The 20,856-nt window shown below is 40.2% G+C and overlaps 1 protein-coding gene across 1 annotated transcript in view; it reads right to left on the reverse strand.

Moving 5' to 3' along the window:
- NTRK3 (neurotrophic tyrosine kinase, receptor, type 3) overlaps positions 1-20,856 on the reverse strand; it is a gene marked incomplete at its 5' end in the record, with an annotated part of 300,013 nt that overhangs the window by 5,987 nt on the left and 273,170 nt on the right. The window lies entirely within an intron of this gene.

A 20,856-nucleotide genomic window follows, 5' to 3' on the forward strand; every position in this document is an offset into this window, starting at 1 on the left:
ACATTGGGCTTCCCCAGTGGCTCAGTGGTAAAGAATCTGCCTGCAACGCAGGAGATGTGGGTTTGATCTGTGGGTTGGGAAGATCCCCTGGAGAATGAAATGGCCACCCACTCCAGTATTCTGACCTGGGAAATCCTATGGACAGAGAAGCCTGGCGGGCTATAGTCCCTGAGGTCACAAAAGAGTCAGACACGACTTAATGACCAAACAACAACAACAATAACAAGGACATTAGCCAGCTGTGGATCAACTGATCTGCAGTCCAGGATATGAGGAAGCGACTGACATTCAGGCTTTACTTCCCTGAGAAAAAACAGTAGGGAAATCCTCACTGCCCAGCAGGTTAGAGATATTATTAGCATAAGTGGAAGAAAATTCACAGCATGTTTTAGAACTCACGAACTAACTGCATCATTCATAAACAGAGCAGCAGAAATTGGAACTTCTGGCTAACACATGAAACTTGTTAGAAAACTGTTTTCCACTGATCGAAAAAGAGCTCTCTATAAATGAACTATTATGATGAACAATGAATTGAAGCTCTCATTTCTATGATGGGCCAGTTGTAGGAATTATAATCATAAACACATAAGAAAGAATGAGGTGCTGAAGACGGGCAATCTTGTTACTAAAAAAAGAGATCATGTTTGCATTATCCACAAAGTATTTTAGAAGGTAAATGATAATATGGATTTGCAGAAGTTGTTTTCAACCTGGGGTTTTATAATCAAGACAGTTCTGCATCGAGTGTAAAGACAAATGAAGATGTTTCTTTCAGATAAGTAAAGACTCAGAGAGTTTACCACTCATGGCCTTTCAGAAAAATAAAGCAGAAAAATTAATTGAGGATGTACTACAGGAAAATGAAAACAGAATCTAAAATATACAATGAGTTGGAACATAACAAACAGTGCAAAGCAAATAAGCCACAGAAACACAATCTAAATCAAAATAATGGTCAGTACTATGTTAGTTAAATGTAATATAATTACTAATAAAGGATTTCTGTAAGACAGAGGTATAAAGTAAACAATACCACTAATAATGCTAATAGTAATATCATTGCTACTATTAACAATATTCTGGAATGAAACTTTTAGATGATATTAAAAATAAGTGCATATAAGAGTAGATAGGGAAATAATTAAAAGCCCGATAAAGACTCTGCAAGGGAATTTATAGCCTTCAATTGTTGTAACAGTTTAACTTTAAATGTGCTTGCTAAAATAGTAATGTAGCTACTAAGAGAATAAAAACAGTACATATGGTTTCCAAAGCAGTTTCAGGAAAATAGAACCAAAAATCTCTAACCAATACAAAAAGACCACAAAAAAGAAGGCGGGATAATGGTGAATAACAAGCACAAATGAAAAAGAACTTTAAATTACATCACTATAGACAATGAGAACTAATAGGCTATACTGTCTTTTAAATAAAGAAAAAATTTATGTTAAAAAAACCAAGATGCATGTTATCTAGAAAAGACATGTTTAAAAGGAAATAACAGAAAATGTTGAAAATTTTGAAAGAATTTAAAAACACAAAACAGTAAAAAAAAATACTCAATATATGATGTGCAAAATATTTAATACATCGATACGTAAAAATAAAGGGCAAATATAATTGAATAGATAATATAACTTGAATAGATAATATGCAATATATGTAATACATATGAAAATACAATCCATGTATAAAGTATATTGATATATGCTATATAATCAATATAGAGTATATCAAAAATTGAATATACACATGAAAAATATTTCAGAAAGTCAAGAACTAAATGAAGACAAAGTGATCTATATTATATCTGAAGGTGATAAAATTTGCCATTATGAAAAATCACAAACATTTTTACTCAAATTAACAGCAATAAAAATGTATTAAAAAGTAAAATAGGTTATAAATAAAAGAAAACTGACAAAGCTACAATTACAAAGGCAAATTAAAACACTTATTTTGCAAAATGATAGATCAAGAAGACAACAAAAATAAAGATACATTTAAAAAATACAAATAATGAGTTTTAATTGATAGATACGGGTGATGTATGTATCTTTCAGCCTCCTTAAAAATTTGCATATTATTTCCAATTACCTAAAACGTGTTTACAAAAACAAATCACATATTACCTTAAAAAAGAAGTCAGAAATTCCAAGAGAAAAAACAAGGTAAACTAAAGTAAAAATAAAAGAAGAAAAGCTATTCTTTCAAAAGATGCCCAAAACTACCAACATCCTTTCCTAATAGTTCTAATTCATTAATAATAGAAGGTAAACTTCCTTTAGTTAATACACTAAATATCATATTTACTGATAAAACATTGAAAGCATAGAAGGTATCTTCTATTACAGATTTGATGCAAAACTCTGTAAATGATCCTAGTCAATACAATAAAGTGAGAGTAAAAACAAGATAAAAACACTGAAAAGGAAGAGTCAAGACTATCATTGTTTGCATATGATATGACAGTTCAAGACAATTAGCTATAAAACAATTAGAACCATTTTATGATTTAGTAAGCTACTCAGACGTAAAATGAATATACAAAAATCAAATTACTCTCATGCACTGTAGCAAGGACTTCAAAATTCAATGAAAAGTAAACTTGTTTGTACAATAGCAATAAGAACAACAACCCAAAAAATGTTTAAAATTCCTTGGTATAAACCTTAGCAGAAAATTTATAAGGTCTATGTAAATATAACTATTAAAAAACATAAAAGAAGATCTGAAGACATGGAAAGATGTGTCTTTTCCTTGGATAAGAAGACTCAGTTATAAACTTCTCATTCATCCCAAAATTAATCTAAAAATTCAGCACCATCTAAATAAAACCCTCAATGGCATAATGTATGGAAACTGACAACACAGTACCAAAATTCATCGAGAGGAGCATATGATTAAAAAAACTAAGATATACTTGTAATAGAACAACAGGGATATTTGCTCAATCAGATAGAAAAACACAATATCAAACTACAGGAATGAACACACTGGGTTATTGGCATAGGAATAGACAAATTTCTTTGATCAATGGAACAAAGTAGAGTCCAGAAAGAGACTCACGTATCAATACTGGAATTTAATATATGAAATGATGGGTTAGTAATCAGTGTAGGGACAATGAACTATTCATTTAAAAAGTACAGTTAGATACCTACCTCACACCATATACAAAAATCATTTCCAGATGGATTAAAGAGCTAAACATAAAAAACAAAACAATAATCATATTAGAAGAAAACTTAGAAAACTATTTGTATAACCTCAGGAGAGAAAGGCCTTCCTAAATAAGACACATGTTCCAGAAGCCATGAAGGACAGAATTCAGAGATACCCCTGGTAAAAATTAAATACTTTTGCATGGCAAAATACAAAATAAGCATAGTTAAGAAACAAATGGCATATTTGCCGTATACATAAAAAGGAATTAAAATCCATACATTATAAAGTGTTTTCTTTAAATTAGTTAAAAACAAGAAATCCAACAGGGAAATGAAGAACAGATGATTCACAGAAGAGCTACAAATGGCCACAAACACATGAAAAGATGTGAGTTAAAACAATAAAGAGACACATTCTTTATCACGTGGGGAAAATGAAGAGACTGGTACTATCCAGTGTATAAAAAGCCCGAGGAAAGAGTTGTTCATTGCTAAGATTGGGCAGCCTTTTCTGAGGGCAGCCTGGCAGAATATGTCTGCCCTAAAGATGTTAAGTGAAAGTGAAAGTGAAGATGCTCAGTCGTGTCTGACTCTTTGCGACCCCATGGACTCTAGCCTACCAGGCTCCTCAGTCCATGGGATTTTCCAGGCAAGAATACTGGAGTGGCATGTCATTTCCTTCTCCAGGGGATCTTCCCAACCTAGGGATCGAATCCTGGTCTCCCGCATTGTAGGCAGACGCTTTGCCCTCTGAGCTACCAGGTTAAGTGCCTTTTAATTCAGCAATTTCACTTCTAGGAGTCTTAGAAAAATACTTGCTTACGTAAGCAAAAATACTTCGTTGAACATATTTTATTTCATTGTTTTTAAGGGCAGCAATTTGTTCATCATTAAATGTATATGCAGCACTTAAAAGGAATGTAGTAGAGTTATGTACCATGATATGTAAATATGTCCAGGATATATTAAATGAAAATGTAAAACATTGTAAATATATATTAGCATTCTCATTTATGTAAAATGTGTGTGCATAAGCAAATATATTAAAAGGCAATAACGTATAAGTCTGTAAATGCATAGAAAAAGCTCCAGAAAGATAGTCATTAAGCCAGTGATTTCCTCCAGGAAGGAAAAGTGAGAGAACTGACCAAAAAGAAAACTCCATTTTTTTCTATATTATTATTTCTATGCTGTCTGTTCATGAGCATGTACCACATTTGAACATTTTAAAACAATAAAAGGAAAAAAACTAAACATATGACTAAAGGAAAACCAGTGGGCCTAATTTATTCATGTTCTAAATCAAAATATTTTTTTGAGAAAAATTAGGTTTTTGATGAAAGCTAGTGGAACGGTTTCTTGTACCTGGTTTCTTGAATGAAAAGGAAAAGAGGTTAGGAATATGGGAACTTTTCTCTTGATGAGAAACGGTAAATACTGGATTCTTACAAATTGATGTGGGCTGCTTGCCTCATCTGATGATTCTATGCATTACCCAGAAGAGCCATTTCAAATTGAAATTTCCAAATGTACAAAAAGAGAAATCTGAGTGCGTTGGTATAAATTTTGAGGAGTTTAAATCTCTGGATCGAAAATTATCAGAAAGGTATTAATCAGTCACAGAGGTACTGCTAAGATGAATTTTATTAAGATTTACACTGGGTGGCATCATCAGTGTGGGTGAAATTTATACAGCATTCCTCTAGAAGTGGACTAAAATATTTCTAGTGGACTGTGATATAACAACAACAACAACAAAATCAATAAATTGGAAGCCAAAAACCCTGGGTTCTGATGTGACTTTTGACAAACTCTTAACTTTTTGAATTTCAATTTCCTCATCTTCAACATAGAAGTCAAGCAACAGCTGTCTCTAAAGTGAGATGATATATTCAATATATAGAAACCCACCGAGCATCATGAAATACAAGAGCATACACATAAAATGCAGAGACTGTGCGCTGTGTGTGTGGTGAGTGCCAGGACAAGCCTGATTTCCTAGACTGTCCATATTTCCCATAGGTCTGCCTAGACTATACTGATTTTCCTTCAGAGCTGCCTGCATTCCTGTATCCTTCTCTCATATTAGAGAGATCCACTCTGGGAAAGTTATTGGTCAAATCCTTCCCAGGTTAAAATACACACATACACACACACACATATATATATATAGACAAATATGCCCATGATGAAACCTAGCCAGGCAAGCAATGGGATAAAATAATAATCTTAATAAGAATAATCCTAATTAATACACACTGAATATCACTGGCTGTGAAACACACTGGATGTAACATACCACTGGATGTTACAACACCCTGCATTTAGGCCTCTCTCTCATACTATGTGGCAGAGTTCCCTATGATACCCATTTCACAGATGAAGATAAGGTAACTTGCCCAGGCACTGCCCCAGAAATTCTAGTTAATGATCCAAGCTTTACAATGAGATACACTAAGAATCTGAAGGCTGAGCCTTTGAACAGGAAATACACAGGAATAAGGCAAAAATTCCAAGGAATGAGTCAAGAAAAAAATAAGTCCTTGGAGATCTTTGGATTATACTACTTTAGATAACTCTTCCACCACTTCTATTATTGTGGATTCAAGATGCTTGTCAGCCTGACCTTCCATCACAAACTTCCCTTTGACCTTAGGATGTCAGTGGCCACTGATGATCATTGCCGAGATCCATTATTTCATCAGTGGCTGCAAAAGGGTGACATTCTAATTCTAGCATTCCCTCTGCATATATCAGCTGGAAATCTTCCATGAATAAGAACTTGCCTTCGTTAACTACTGGTTACATTGGTGACAGTTTATATAGAAACTCCTTTTATCTACCAGTTTTCAGAATAATGGGTTCCTCCTCTGTATGTGTGTGTTAGTCTCTCAGTCGTGTCTGAATCTTTGCACCCATGTGGACTGTAGCCTGCCAGGCTCCTCTGTCCATGTGATTCTCCAGGCAAGAATACTGGAGTGGGTAGCCATTCTCTTCTCCAGGGGATCTTCCCGACCCAGGGATCGAACCTGCATCTCCTACGTTACAGGCAGATTCTTTACTGTCTGAGCCACCAGGGAAGCCCGAGTTCCTTCTCTAGCACCCTCTGAAGGTGACCAGTGAGAGGCTTATTTTGTTTTAGCTTGTTTTTGAGAAGCATACTTAATTATTTGTGCCTGTGTGTGTGTGTTTACACATTTGAAGTGTTTCAGTTAATTATAATTTCTCTTTTTGATGCTCACTGTTCAATCTTTGGCCAGTAGCAGCCTCTTCAAGCTGACACATCTCACCAAACCCCAGTGGTCTTTGATAGCATTCTTGCTTTCTGACATGAAAAAAAAAAAATCCTAGGCTCATTTTGTCCACTTGCTGTCCTGGCCCTAATTCAGTTATTTTTTTCAAGGAGCCTTGGGTCCTTTCAGTGGACAATGGAATTTAGGGACCACGTGATGGAAGCCAGGAATGCTCACCTCTGTTGGGTTGATCAGTATTCATTTCTAGGTCCTTATAGTGGAAAACACTAGGAAAATATTTCCTTTGAAAGGAAAATATATCATGAGTTCATATTGATTTTTCCAACTCAAATTTAGGATTACAGAGTTTTACTTAATTTTTTTGGTTTTGTATCTGGTGTTGTTTTTTTTTTTTTTTGCTGAAAATATTGAGTCTTGCATTAGTGATATTACTGTTTTTTATCCTAATATATATATATTTCAAATTCAGCTGAAGATCATTACCAACAACACGATTCTGAAAGCTGTCTTTGCAGCTCTACTCATCTTTAGGATGTGCATACTAGGCACATATCTAAGACACTGCTGTGTTTTAAAGTCACAGGAAATAATTCCTCTCCGAGTGGCCAAGTCACCAACATAATGTCCAGGTTTATTTGTTTCATTTCGCTTTTGATTTTTAAGACTTGCTTTCCTTTTTCTTTCCCACTCAACATAATATTTTGAAACGATGCAAAAACCATTACATGATTTTAAAGTCAACCCCAAATCAAGGTACGTGAACCTAGTCGAGTTTCATCTCTGCTCACTCCCTCCATCCTGCTCTCCTCCTCCCCTGAAGGCAACCAGTTCATGCTCGTTTTTAGTTTATTCTTCAATTGTTTGTAACGTAAGCAAATAGGGATTATATTCACTTTCCTCATTTTCATAAACGGAAGCACCATACCACATCTGGTACATGCTTTACCTTTTCCCACATCAGGGTTCTCTCATTCCTTTTCTAGCTAGTTTGGACTCCACGTGCACGACTAAACCACAGGTTACCTAATCAGTCCACTGTTTATAGGTCTGGGATTGCTGCCATTCTTTCGTTATTGCCAACAGGGAAACGCACTTTTACATATAGCTCAGGATGCTTCTCACTCCTTCTAAAGGGTAATAGCCTAGAATTCCCATTGGATAGTAGCCTAGAATTCTCATGCAATATAATAGGCAGAGAGAGACTTCAGTGACCACTGAAAGGAATTCAACCTAAGGTCCATATAACTTTGGAAATACACGCAATCCTGGAACCTAGCAAGGATAGTTTTGAAGGTTTATGCAGATCCTTACTCTCTTACAGACTTTTTCTAACACTGAGAACCCCCTGTGGTAAGCAATTTCCCTGCCCAACTGTTCACGCACACATGCATGCGTGCACACACACACACACACACTCACTCACACACACACGCTGCCACTCTCAAAGGGGAAGACAAATGTTTCACTCATTCTAAACCTCAGGAGAGAAAACCTACAGACCACAAATGAATAAACTCTATGAAATATTAGTATAGGTGTTGAAAATGAATGTCTCTAGTGACTGGGAAATAAATTCTTTTGCAAGTTCGGTGGTTTTTAATTCTTTTCAAACCACTGAAGGGGGACAAATCAAAAAGAATTATCAACTGAGAGAAGAGTAAAAAGAAATTTTGATAAGACACCAAATGTGATTTTGGGCAAATAACAAGATATGAGTTGTTGTAATAAAACGCTTTCCTTTCCCATCCATTCATTTATTGTGAATAGTGTTTCTCATTTCTTATATTTATAAAAATAAAAAAGCAGTAATAGAACTGATTCTGAACCTTAACCTTATTCCTTATTTTAGCACTAAATAATATTGATTAATGAATATAGGCTAATTGAAAAATATGAGATGGATTTCCAAAAATATTATGTGCCTTAAATTTCATATTCATCAAAAATTGTTATATGTATTATCTGATTATTATTTTGATTTACTGCCTATTTCTGTATATTACTAATAATTATGATGATAACTCAATCCAAATCTCTTAACATCTAGAAACTTAAGGCCACTGGTCATTAAAAATTAAAGTCTTCATACACATTTTCGTGGCCTTCTCAGGTGGCTCAGTGGTATAGTATTCACCTGTCAATGCAGGAGACAGATACAGGTTCAAGCCCTGGGTGGGGAAGATCCCCTGGAGGAGGGCATGGAAACCCACTCCAATAGTCTTGCCTGGAAAATTCCATGGACAGAGGAGCCTGGGGGGCTACAGTCCATGGGGTCACGAAGAGTCAGACACCACTGAGCACCCACACACGCATGTATTTTTGTCACCTAAATTATGATAAAATGGCCAATAAAAGGCTTTCATGCATAAAAAAAGAATCCATAAGGATATTTGGTGGGGAAACTGGAATGAAACTATAAATTCAAGAAGAAAATGGAACCATGTAAAACTGAGGATTTAAGTACTTGTTTATGTGTTTAATAGATGATGGATCAAATTGCTCTGGTATTTAAAGTTCATTAGATACATTAAAGGAATAATGTGTTTTTAATGTCAATATTTACAATGTTGTGGAAATGGCATACTTATAATAAACATGTGGAAGATTTTAGATGGTAAATTAAAACGTGCAAAGGGGGTATATTTTTTAAAAAATTTGTTTAGGGGCATTAAAGTTTGAAGATCACAGGGACATTAAAGATTGAGCGTCCAGGATGCAAAGTTTAGAGTCTTTCTGGCTAAATTCCATTCTCCGTGGTTGTATCCCACCCATCTTCAGGCCTGCAGCTGTATCATGGAAAGCTGTGGTACATATACACAATGGAGTATTATTCAGCCATTAAAAAGAATACATTTGAATCAGTTCTAATGAGGTGGATGAAACTGGAGCCTATTATACAGAGTGAAGTAAGACAGAAAGAAAAACACCAATACAGTATACTAACGCATATATATGGAATTTAGAAAGATGCTAACAATAACCCTGTGTATGAGACAGCAAAAGAGACACTGATGTATAGAACAGTCTTATGGACTCTGTGGGAGAGGGAGAGGGTGGGGAGATTTGGGAGAGTGGCATTGAAACATGTATAATATCATGTATGAAACGAGTTGCCAGTCCAGGTTCGATGCACGATACTGGATGCTTGGGGCTGGTGCACTGGGATAACCCAGAGGGAAGGTATGGGGAGGGAGGAGGGAGGAGGGTTCAGGATGGGGAACACAGGTATACCTGTGGTAGATTCATTTTGATATTTGGCAAAACTAATACAATTTGTAAAGTTTAAAAATAAAATTAAATTAAAAAAAAAAAGATGTGAGAGAAAACCATAATGAAAACGAAACATGTACCACAATGTTCATTGCAGCACTATTTACAAAAGCTAGGACATGGAAGTAACACAGATGTCTATCGACAGATGAGTGGATAATGAAGCTGTGGTACATTTATACACAATGGAATATTACTCAGCCATAAAAAGGAATGCATTTGAGTCAGTTCTAATGAGATGGATGAACCCAGAGTCTACTATCCCGAGTGAAGTAAGTCAGAAAGAGAAAGACAAGTATCATATACTAGCCCATATATGTGGAATCTAGAAAGATAATACTGATGAACTTACGTGCAGGGCAGCAGTGGAGATGCAGACGTAGAGAACAGACTTCTGGACACGGGGGTGGGGGTGGTAGGTTCGGTAAAAGGAAGAAGGCAGGAGAAACGGAGGGAGTAGTATGGAAGCGTATACACTAACACATGTGAAATAGGCAGCCAGTGGGAGTTGGCTGTACAACTCGGGGAACTCAAACTGGGGCTCTGGAACAACCTAGGGAGTGGGATGGGGTAGCAGATGGGAGGGAGGTTTAAGAGGGAGGGGACATAGGTATGCCTATGGCTGACCCATGTTGATGTATGGCAGAAACACAATACTGTAATTATCCTTCAGTTAAAACTAAGTAAATTAAGAAAAAAAAAAAAAAAACAAGAACTACAGCCTCACCTCCATCCTCCTGGGGTGCCTGCCAGAAATCCCTCAACCTTATTTCCTCCATTCAAGCCTTCAGCCCTCACTCCCAGCTATGCCCTGAGAGCCAGGAGTAAGCAGGACTGAAGAGTGGCAAGAGAGAGCTGCAGGGGCTGCCAGGCTTGGGTTCTGCTGGGGGCAGGGTGCCCTGGGGCAAAGTGCTCCTGGCAGGAGGTGAACCTCCCACCCGCCCACCCCTGTCCACAATCATCCCATCCCTTCTCTTTGGATCCTCCCTTTCCTGCACAAGGAAATTGTCTTGCTCATTTCTGTCGGATAATGTCAACTTCCCTGCAGTCAGAGGGAATCCAGTGCTGTGTTTTAAAGAGAAATCTGCTGACCTCAAGAAGACTCTCAGTTCTCTGCATCTCATTACACAGAAAAGGAGGCAATTTCTTCACAGGACACATACAAGCCCGCTTCTCTCCCAGAAGTTCAAAACATCTATCCTCACACACATCTGACAAGGTATAAAGGAGACAGAGTGACCCATATATGCCAGATAAAGGAGCCAGGACCCAGCAAAGGTGAGCAAACACAGGGCATTTTTGATACCCATAGAATGATTCAAGCTTTCTCTGAAATCGCTCATCCATGGGGGCCATGTTGAATCTGTCAAAGTAGATCAGAGTGGCAACTGCTTTCTGAAGAGTTATAGAAACGTTGCAATGTACATTAATGGCAAAATATCTTAATTCAGGAGATTATCGTTAAGACTGTCATGCACAGTGTCAGTTTTTATTTATTTAATTTTAATCTTTCTTGATTGCATGTCTCAGGACATAGGAGAATATCCATATGCATTAAGGAAAAAATAAAAGTTTAACCTATGCTTTCTTTGTCCCCTGGAAAGCCTCCTGGTTTCCCAAATGCCCCAGCAGCTTTGCCTCTTAAATCTAGGTCTGCAGGTCTGAGCAGTCCATCAGCCAGGGCTGGCAGCCCCGGCAGGAGCCCTAGCAGCCACCAAGCACAGTCTTTAAAATCACTGCCACTCTTACTCAGACTATGCCAGACTTATGGAGGGTCTGTGGTGTTCACCCACATGGGCTGCCCGTCGGTATTCGTGACCTCCAGTGCAGACCCACACTTCCACACACTGGGAGGGAAACTGTTTAGGTAAACATATGTGTGTGCCAGCCACACGCAAGTGGATTATTGGTATTGTTCAGGCGCTAAGTTGTGTCCGACTCCTTGTGACCCCATGGACTGCAACACGCCAGACCTCCCTGTCCTTCAGCATCTCCTGAAGTTTGCTCAAATTCGTGTCCATTGAGTCGGTGATGCCATCCAACCATCTCATCCTCTGTCACCCCCTTCTCCTCCTGCCCTCAATCTTTCCCAGCATCAGGGTCTTTTCCAACGAGTCGGCTCTTGGCATCAAGTGACCAAAGTATTATGTAACTTCTCATAGACATAAACTGAAGATCATGGCCCAGTGTTTTTGGAATTCTTTTGAGGCAAGGTGCAGAGGAAACTCACAAAGACACCACTATAGCGCTGCTCCCTCAAAGAAAAGCTTTATGACAGCTTAAGGAAAAGACATTCCGTTCAGCAGAATCTCTGTGGAATGGCTCTTTCAGGCTGAGCCTCTAGGCTCGGATTAGGAAAAACCCTTGGAGTTTTTCAAAAACACAAGGAGTGTAACAGTTAAGCTGTTGAGCAGTGTGAGCCTGGAGGATAAAGAGGCCCATTGTAATTCTGCTCAACTTTTTCACCTAGAGCTGCATCTGCCAGGAGCAACTCCTCAGATAGAAGCCCAGGAACACACACCTTTTGTAACTTCCTCTTTTGTTTTCTTCTTTCTAAATTCTGTCTAAATGTTGGCAGTCATTCTGAGACCTCATTGTCCTTTACTGCCCCAAGCAATATATATTTTTATAGAGCCTACATTGCAAGTCCAAAGATGTGGGTTGAAATATGACTTGGCTTTTGTTTTCTTTTCCAAATGCCCGGACTTGGAGCCTCCTGGCTGATATCTTCTCATGGAAACAAACTTTAGGGATGGTGCTAAAAGAGCCCAATTCATGGAACAAAGCTGGAGATCTCAGCTCAGCTCAGATCCATAGATCACCCTGGACCCAGACCGATCCATTCAGACTCCAAACACTTGCTAAGCATTAATGGGTAAAGGAAGGCAGGAGAATACAGCCTCCTTGAGATCAATCTAGATTTTTAATTTACCCTGTACAGCTCAAGCACCAACAGGTTTTGGTTTAGATTCAGACTTATTTCGCAAAAATAAGATAATTTCAAGCAAGAATGGCTTTTCTAATATTTAGATGCCCTTCAAAAAATGGAAAATACAACAACTGACATTGAAAATGTATGTATAGGATGAGGAAACAGAGGATCCAAAAGAGCAAAAAGAATAATTTATAACTTGGCAAATGTCACTTAGCAAAGCAACGCTGTGTACTAAGTTGCTTCAGTCGTGTCCAACTCTTTGTGATCCTATGGTCTATAGCCCTCCAGGCTCCTCTGTCCATAAGATTCTCCAGGCAAGAGTAGTGGAGTAGGTTGCCATGCCCTTCTCCAGGGGATCTTTCCAACCCAGGGATAGAACACATGTCTCCTGCGTTGGCAGGCGGGTCTTTACCACTAGCGCCACCTGGGAAGCCCCATAGCAACCCTACACGTTTAACTTCTGAAAAATTGGCTTCCTAGGATGCAAAATGAAGATAATAATGAAGTACACAGAACATGTACAGACACTAAATGCAATATTAAATGAAACAGAGACATGGCAGGTTTTCAATACACACACATATGGTAAGACTTTGAATCACAATCTTTCTTAGAAGGTGCTATTTCTCAAACTCTATGTTTGCTGAATGAACAGCACTTCTTCGCTTTTCCAGGGACTTGGACATTTTCCTCAGAGACCCTTACAACAAAGAGGCACCGTTTTTGATTTCTGGATAAGGAAACCGGCTCAATATTGGAATGTCAGCAAGTGTGTGGATAGAGGCCAAGCTCAGAGTTAATCCACCGCCACACTCCAAATCCTTCTCACTGGGGGTTTTGTGGGTTCAAGACGATTCTTCATACAAACACTGGCAGCAGCGAAAAGGGGCTTCCAGGAGCAGCATGGACCCCAACCTGGGTCCCATTGGAATATTTGACTGTTTACCAAAGCAGGATTTAGACACAGGAAGCGCAGTTAACGTGAATCTCAGGGAAGACAAGTCTGAACTAATTAGAACAGAGTATTTCCCTACGAACTGGACTCAGTGGCTGCAGCACCTATGAAAAAGGCTTCAAGGGAAAAAAGAAAAAAACAAGATGATTTGGATTTTAAAAAGCAAAGACTCAGATGGGATCTCTTTCCTCCAAAAGCAAACCACATGATAAATTGTCTCCTCCAGCCATCTTCTCAGGGAGATTAATAACAACATCAATAATACTTCCTATCGATTGAATATTCCACCAGCCTTAAGACTACAGCATTCAATTCCTTAATCTTGATTCTCATTTTATGATATCATCTTATGAGGCTGGGCTTTCCCTCCAAGTGCAGTGGGGAACAGACAGCAGATGTACACCAATGGCTCCATGAGAGAATGAGCTTTTCTAATAATCACTGAAACAGAGATGGTTGGATGGCATCACCAACTCAATGGATATGAGTCTGAGCAAATTCCGGAAGATGGTGAAAGACAAGGAAGCCTGGAGTGCTGTAGCCCATGGGGTCCCAAATTAGGAACTGGATTAGGAAGTAAATTTCAAGTGTCCTTGAGTATGGCTCTCTCTCTCTCTCTAAAAAAAAAATATTATTTATTTAGTCATTTATTTGACTAGGCCAGGTCTTAATTGGCACATGGGGTCTCTAGCTGTGGCATGCAAACTCTTAGTTGAGGCATGTGGGAATCTAATTCCTTGACCAGGGATCAACGGTAGGCTCCCTGCACCAGGGGCATGGAGTCTTAGCCACTGGATTACCAGGGACATTTCCTGGCTGTTTCAATGTAGGGCTTCCTGGAAGGAGAAGTCTTCTTGGTTTTGTGCCACCATAAGAGGTTGAATAAACCTTGCCTCCTTTCTCCTGCCTCCCTCCACTTGCCCTGTGCCTGTAATGAAGCATTTGCCATGCCCTGCTTGTAGTGTTTAGAGTGGGTTGAACACATCAGCCAGAAAAGCACGGCTGTAGCTACAGGTAAAATCTGCTACTTCCAAACCGCTCCAAATTAATCATTCTAGCCGGAGGGAGACGTGGGCCTTTGGGCTCACCTTTTGTTTTATTAACTGCCAACCAAAAATGCCAGAAGTGGCTGGGGAAGAAGCACAAAATGGGGGACAGGGAATGCTTTGCATATTTTAATTACTTAAGTAAACAACACATACCGCAGCAGAAACCTACCATCAATGGCTAAGTCCCCAGGCAAAGGGAATTTGGAAGAGCATTACGGGACCTGACATAAAACATACACAGCTCCTCCTTAGACTAGAGACTCCCTTATCTGGCTTCCCTGAGCTGGAGCAAAACTTCCAGTTTCTCCCCTAACTAGCTGCTGGAGCAGCTCCAACTAGGGTGGGAAAGTGAATACAAAACTTTCCACATACTCAAAGCTCCCTGGAGAATTGAATGCCCCTCTTCACCCAGTGGAAAGAAGGATTCTTCTTTGAGTCATGACACAAGACCTATCAATTCTTCTTTCTGTTTTCTTTTATTTCTTTTTTCGGTTTTCTTCACTGGTTCATTTTTCCAAATGAGCAACAGGATGTTTACAAGATTTTCAATGATCTATATTAAAATGACAAAGCTTTTACTGTTTGAAATCTAAATGAAAAAAAAATTATAAAGGCACATTTGTTCTGTGCATTTAAAACAATTCTAATGAAAGCACTGGGAAGAAGTGTATCTGATTTTGTTCGCTCATCCTGTCCGTATGTTGGTGGAGACGGATGTCTCATTCTTTTTAGTATGTGGGCTGTCCCAAAGTGAGCACAGGGTGTCTTATTCTTTAATTACTGCTTTGTTTTATCCTTTGTATCTGAAATTACCTTTAATTTATTTAATATTCATTGTTTAGAGCTATGCCATTTTCCAAGTACCTGTTAGTCACTAGTATTTATGTGTATCAAGAGTGTTTAGTATATTCTATTTACAGGAAACTAATCTCCAAAGATTTCCTTTCGAAAACTCTTTTCCTCCTTCTTAATTTTTACATTCCTTACTGTTTTACTAAATAATCAGTGTTCTTTGATAATTTTTGTGCTTACATGTTTTAGGGACAAGACCTTTAGATTCTAAAAGCAGGACACTTGGTGCCTGAGAACAGTGATCTCACAGATCACTGGCTGCCTCTCTGGCAGGATCACAAATATGAACCAGCGGATAACATCCTCCACCCTCATTTAAAGATGGGGATTGAACTTAGAAAAAAATAACAGGGTTAAAATCTCAGGGAAGCCTGCAAATGGGTGACAGCTGCAAAGTGATTAATCAACAGAAGTTAATACCACGGCTATTTTTTAAGCATCACAGGTTCCTCACTAGCCCTTCCCATATGAAATTCCAGCAAAGAATATATAGGTTAATCTAGTCACACCACCCTTACAGTGACCTGGGAGGAAGAGAGTCAGAAGGAAGATCTGACATTAAGGGAAGCTGTGGAGTCCAGTGGGAAGGCCACTGGACTGAGACTCAGATCAGCTGAGTTCTTGCCCTAGTTCTACTAGGGAGTTACCCTGTGACTTTAGCACCTTCTGCTTCCTTTCAGTCTCAATGTTCACAACGGTAATAAGCACTGGACTAAGATCCTTCACCACCTGAAAATGATATGAGGTTGTCCAAAGCAAAATTTTCTTATCTGCATGAGTCAGTATACCAAGAGGACTGAACCTAAGCTCATCTCAAGGCCCTTCCCAAGGGATAGGTACGGACTTTGGGAAGGTCAGGTACACACTGTTACACTTAAAATGGATAACCAACAAAGATCTACTGTATAGCCCATGGAACTCTGCTCAATGTTGTATGCTAGGCTGGGTGGAGGGGAGCTTGGGGGAGGATGGATACATATATATGTGTGGCTGAGTCCCTTTGCTGTTCACCTGAAACTACAACATTGTTAATTGGCTATACCCCAAAACAAAATGCTTTTGGAGTTTAAAAAAATAGAATTAAAAACAAAATTCTCATTCAAGGCCCTTCTCAACATCAGCAGCCTTGGCAGCCTGACTTTGCAGTTGTGTGTGCATATATACACACGCATTCATGCACGTGTGTGTGTCTGTGTGTGTTGCAGGCAATGGGCCAGCACTTGAGAACTCCAGGGCCCTGTCTTAGGTTTACATCACACCACCTGGCTCATCCCTGGGCCCCTGTGTCCTCGTTTATAAAATGGTAGGATGAGGGAAGAGTTGGGCTCATTGACTTTTCGGTATCATCGAGTTCCAAGACACTGGTGATGTGGTGAAGCAAAGACTGGATAACCTCTGGATGCCCCTCCCAGCCCTGGGAGAAGGTTAGAGTTCTGAGACCCATGAGTTCCACACAGCCCACTCCTCTACGATTGGATCCCAGGGTGCCTTTTTGCAGTGAAGGGTGTGAGCCAAGGGTAATCTCAGATGAAAGGACTGGGGAAGCTGTCCCTCTGCACAGCATCTGGCATCTCAGGCCATCATCCGAGGCCTGCAGCTGTGGGCTGCTCCTCCTCCCTTTATAAACAAGCCCCACCTCTTGGCTTCTCCCTCAAGGTCAAAAGGAGGGGGGAGACTGTTCTGAGGGTGAACCCAGGAGAAAGTCTTAAATGCTGAGCCAGGAATCACAGTTGAATGGTTTTTTTCAAAGGCATTCCTACTCTGGTGTACATATTCATGTTTCCAAAAGCAAAAGAAAAGGAGGCTCAGGGCAAGTGGGCTTCTTGTTTCTCATCAAACTGAGACAAAAATCTCTTACTCAGGGTCATTTAGTGAGTCCCCAGGAGGTAGAACCAGGCTACGTCTAGGGTAGGCCAGTCCACAAGCCTAATGCCCTCATCTGAATTTATTTAAACCTCTGGGCTCCATTATAAAAGAGGCAGAAAGAGATTCTTCCAGTGTTTCAAGGCTGGGGCAGAGGTGGAAGCTCTGTCTCAGTGAACAGGGATACAGAACAAAAACTTATTGAGTGTTTATACGGAGCCAGGGTCTATGATGAATGAGTTAAAATACACTGCTTCATCCACTGCTCCCAAGACGCCTTGACTCTGGACCTTACTGCTACCAAAAGCATCACACCAAAGAAGGAAGGAAAGGAGAGGGAAGAAGGGGTTAAGCAACTCATGGGAGTTCAAAAGGCTGAAGACGGAAAGATCCAAGTCTCACACCTAAGTTGCTCTGATTTTAAAACCAATGTTCTTCTGCACTCTGCAAGTTGGAGTTCTTACGCATCTCCATGTTGAAGGAAGAACCATTAGCAAAAAAAAATGTTTTCAGGCCTGTACATTGATGGGCTGCAGGCTGCAGATTTGGGAAAATGTGATAGAAATCCTAGAATTTGATTACTCTGAAAACATCCATAAAAGCTAAAGAGGATTTTCACTAAGAAATACCTAAATCTGCAGATGCCATGAAGGAAGATAGGAGCCGACATCAGCCCAGAGAATGTTCATAAAAATGACACCAGAAAACATCATGTGTTCCTCCTCGTAGAGAGAATGGAAAAAGCAGTCGGTCACAGGCTTTGCTTCCTCCGTCTTTGCTTTGCAGCTTTGCCCTGCGTGATGCCTGGCCTGACGCCTCTAGATGTGACGCTGATTATTTCTGCTGGCCTCCCCCCGGCCCTCCCACCCCCGATGAAGACAGGTCTTTGTTAGCGATCAACTAGGTCCTGGGTAATCTGCCCAGCTGCTGCAACATGTATCATCATCCTTTTCAAAATTCATTAGCCTTGATTGTTTGGAAGTCTATTTTCCATTAATGTCTATTTCTCTAAGATCATCATCTTGGGCAGAAAAAGAGGAAGGCAGAGAGAGATGGAGGGATGACGGGGGGTGGGGGTTGGGTAGAGCTGAGAAGGAAGGAGGGAGAGAGCCAGCAACACATGGCAAGCCTGGTAGGGTCTTAGAATTAAGCCACCCCAGAAATAAGTCCTAAATCTGAGTTTTTGTAATTACTGAGACACTATACTGCCTTTTTGCTTAAGATAGATTAAGTTTTCTCTCACTTGTAGCTGAAAGAATCTTAATCCAACAGTCGAAAATTTGACTCTCAAGTTCATCTCCATTTCTAGGAATAAAATGTCTATTTCCAGACATGAACCTAAGAAGAAAGACTCAGAGAGATCCCAGGGGCCCAGATAGAAATGAACTTGCCTCGCTAGGATGCAGTTGCAATACACTTTCTCTCACACATAGCGTGCCCTTTTCTCCTTTCCTGCTCTGCTCACTGGCACCCGCCTGCCAGGTCTTACCAGCCACAAGGCATCACAGACACAGTTTACACATGTGTGGCTCCCAGGCGGTGCCAGTGCAGGAGATGTAAGAGACGCAAGTTCAATTCCTGGGTCGGGAAGATCCCCTGGAGGAGGGCATGGCAACCCACTCCAGTATTCTTGCCTGGAGAATCCTATGGACAGAGGAGCCTGGTGGGCTATAGTCCATTTGGGGTCCTAAAGTGTCAGACACAACTGAAGCAACTCAGCATGCGTGCACAGCTCTGAAACCAGCACCTGAACTGAAAGCTTTCTTTGCATGACCACATCCACCCCACACCAGTACATTTGGCTGCAGGTCACATCAGACATCTAGTTTCCATTAGGGTTAGCCACAGGTGCCAGCACGGGAGGAGATGGCAGAGATCAGAGGAACTAGCTAATACTCAAGAGAGGTAGGGACCAGCCCGGCAGACCCAGGCAAGAGAGATCACGGAACTTAATGTTATTTCTGCCAGCATCTCCAGACAGGAGGTGCTGTCACAGTCCTCCCAGACATATGGATTTCTCATGAGTCATCCATCCCCCAAAGAATTGTGGAAACAAATGGATTGACCAGCTTTGAAGATAAGACTCAGAACAAGGAGGATAGAGTCCCATTGCAAAGGTTAGGGAACCCTTGCTAATGCATGGTGGCATTATGGAATGATGGCACAGCCATACAATTCCCTTCTTTCCTCTGCCATCTTCCCTCTGGATCCCCCAGAGCCCTTTTACATGAAGGCCTGAGCACCATCTGATTCCAGGCAACTCTCTTCATGCTGTTCTGAGGGCTTGCTCTGATCTGAGGCATCTATTTTCAGATCATCAGAGAGCAAAATGCCAAGGGGCCTAGAAGTTCAAAGATTAATCACCACGGAATGGGCAGAGCTCCTAACTCTGAAGAAACCTCCGGGTGAGAACCCAAGGAACTGGCCCTGGGAGCACACAGCCAATATCCCTGAACCTGAGGGCGTGAGATGCCATGTAAGTAAGAGGCATCTCCCACAGGAGTGTGTATGAGGCTCCCTCCCCACAGGCCCATCTTCACTATCTTAAATTGTGAGGCTTGGAATAGCAACACAAACGAGGAAAATCATACCCCACAGTCTCAAGCCTTTTCAGCTACGTGGCATTTTTCCCCGTCAAGGTCCTAGTGCATCTTAGAATACTCTGTAGCTCATAGGCAACCTCTTGGCAACCTGATTTAATCCGCAACCTCCATCCATGATGGCTGAAAAGCACTAATATGCAGAGAGGACATAGAAAAAACTCATACTGAGTTCTCCTTGTGTGCCTTATGCATGCAAAGAGACAGGGATGTGTTTTCAGGTGAATTAGAAAAACTGGATTCACTGGGGTGAGGAAACACACCCTTGGACTCCCAGCATGCTGGAAAGAATGTGCCTAGGGTCTCTAAGCACGTTCCCGGACTGGGACTCACTTGTGATCATGTGCCCTCATAGACATGAGTTGAAGGCTTAGGCATTGACCTTCGAGCGGCAGCTAAGTCCTTTCCAGAATTAAGACTTATTCTGGAAATAGAAGGAATATCTTTGTCCACTTAAAAGATAATAATAAAAATTTCTAATCTTTATCCCCATTCCACACTGGTACTCCACAGAGCACATGGCTGCAGAATATAGAAGTCACAGGTGTTGAAATGGGTTAATATTTTAGGAGAGAAGGTAATTGGCATGCTTGCTTCCTTATATCAGGGAGAGGACTCTTAGATAAGCCAGAGAAGTCTCTCCTGTGGAGGAAGATGAATGATGCTTTTCTCCTTAGCCTGTGAGTTTCAAAGTGACGGAGGGAAACTAGATAACGGGTCATAAGCAGTAAAGAACCAGGATTTGATGAAGCCATCATCATCCACTACCTGGAAGACCACAGAGAGGGACATTCAAGGGCCTGGAGTATATTCTTAAGTGATGCTGACATTGTGACATAAAGAAAATCCTTGGTAAATGACAGAGTAATAACTTCTCTCTATCCATATGACACATATTGTGAAACTCA

Source organism: Bison bison, unplaced genomic scaffold, assembly GCF_000754665.1.
Source record: "Bison bison bison isolate TAMUID 2011002044 unplaced genomic scaffold, Bison_UMD1.0 scf7180017860443, whole genome shotgun sequence".
In the NCBI taxonomy this organism is placed as follows: domain Eukaryota; kingdom Metazoa; phylum Chordata; class Mammalia; order Artiodactyla; family Bovidae; genus Bison; species Bison bison.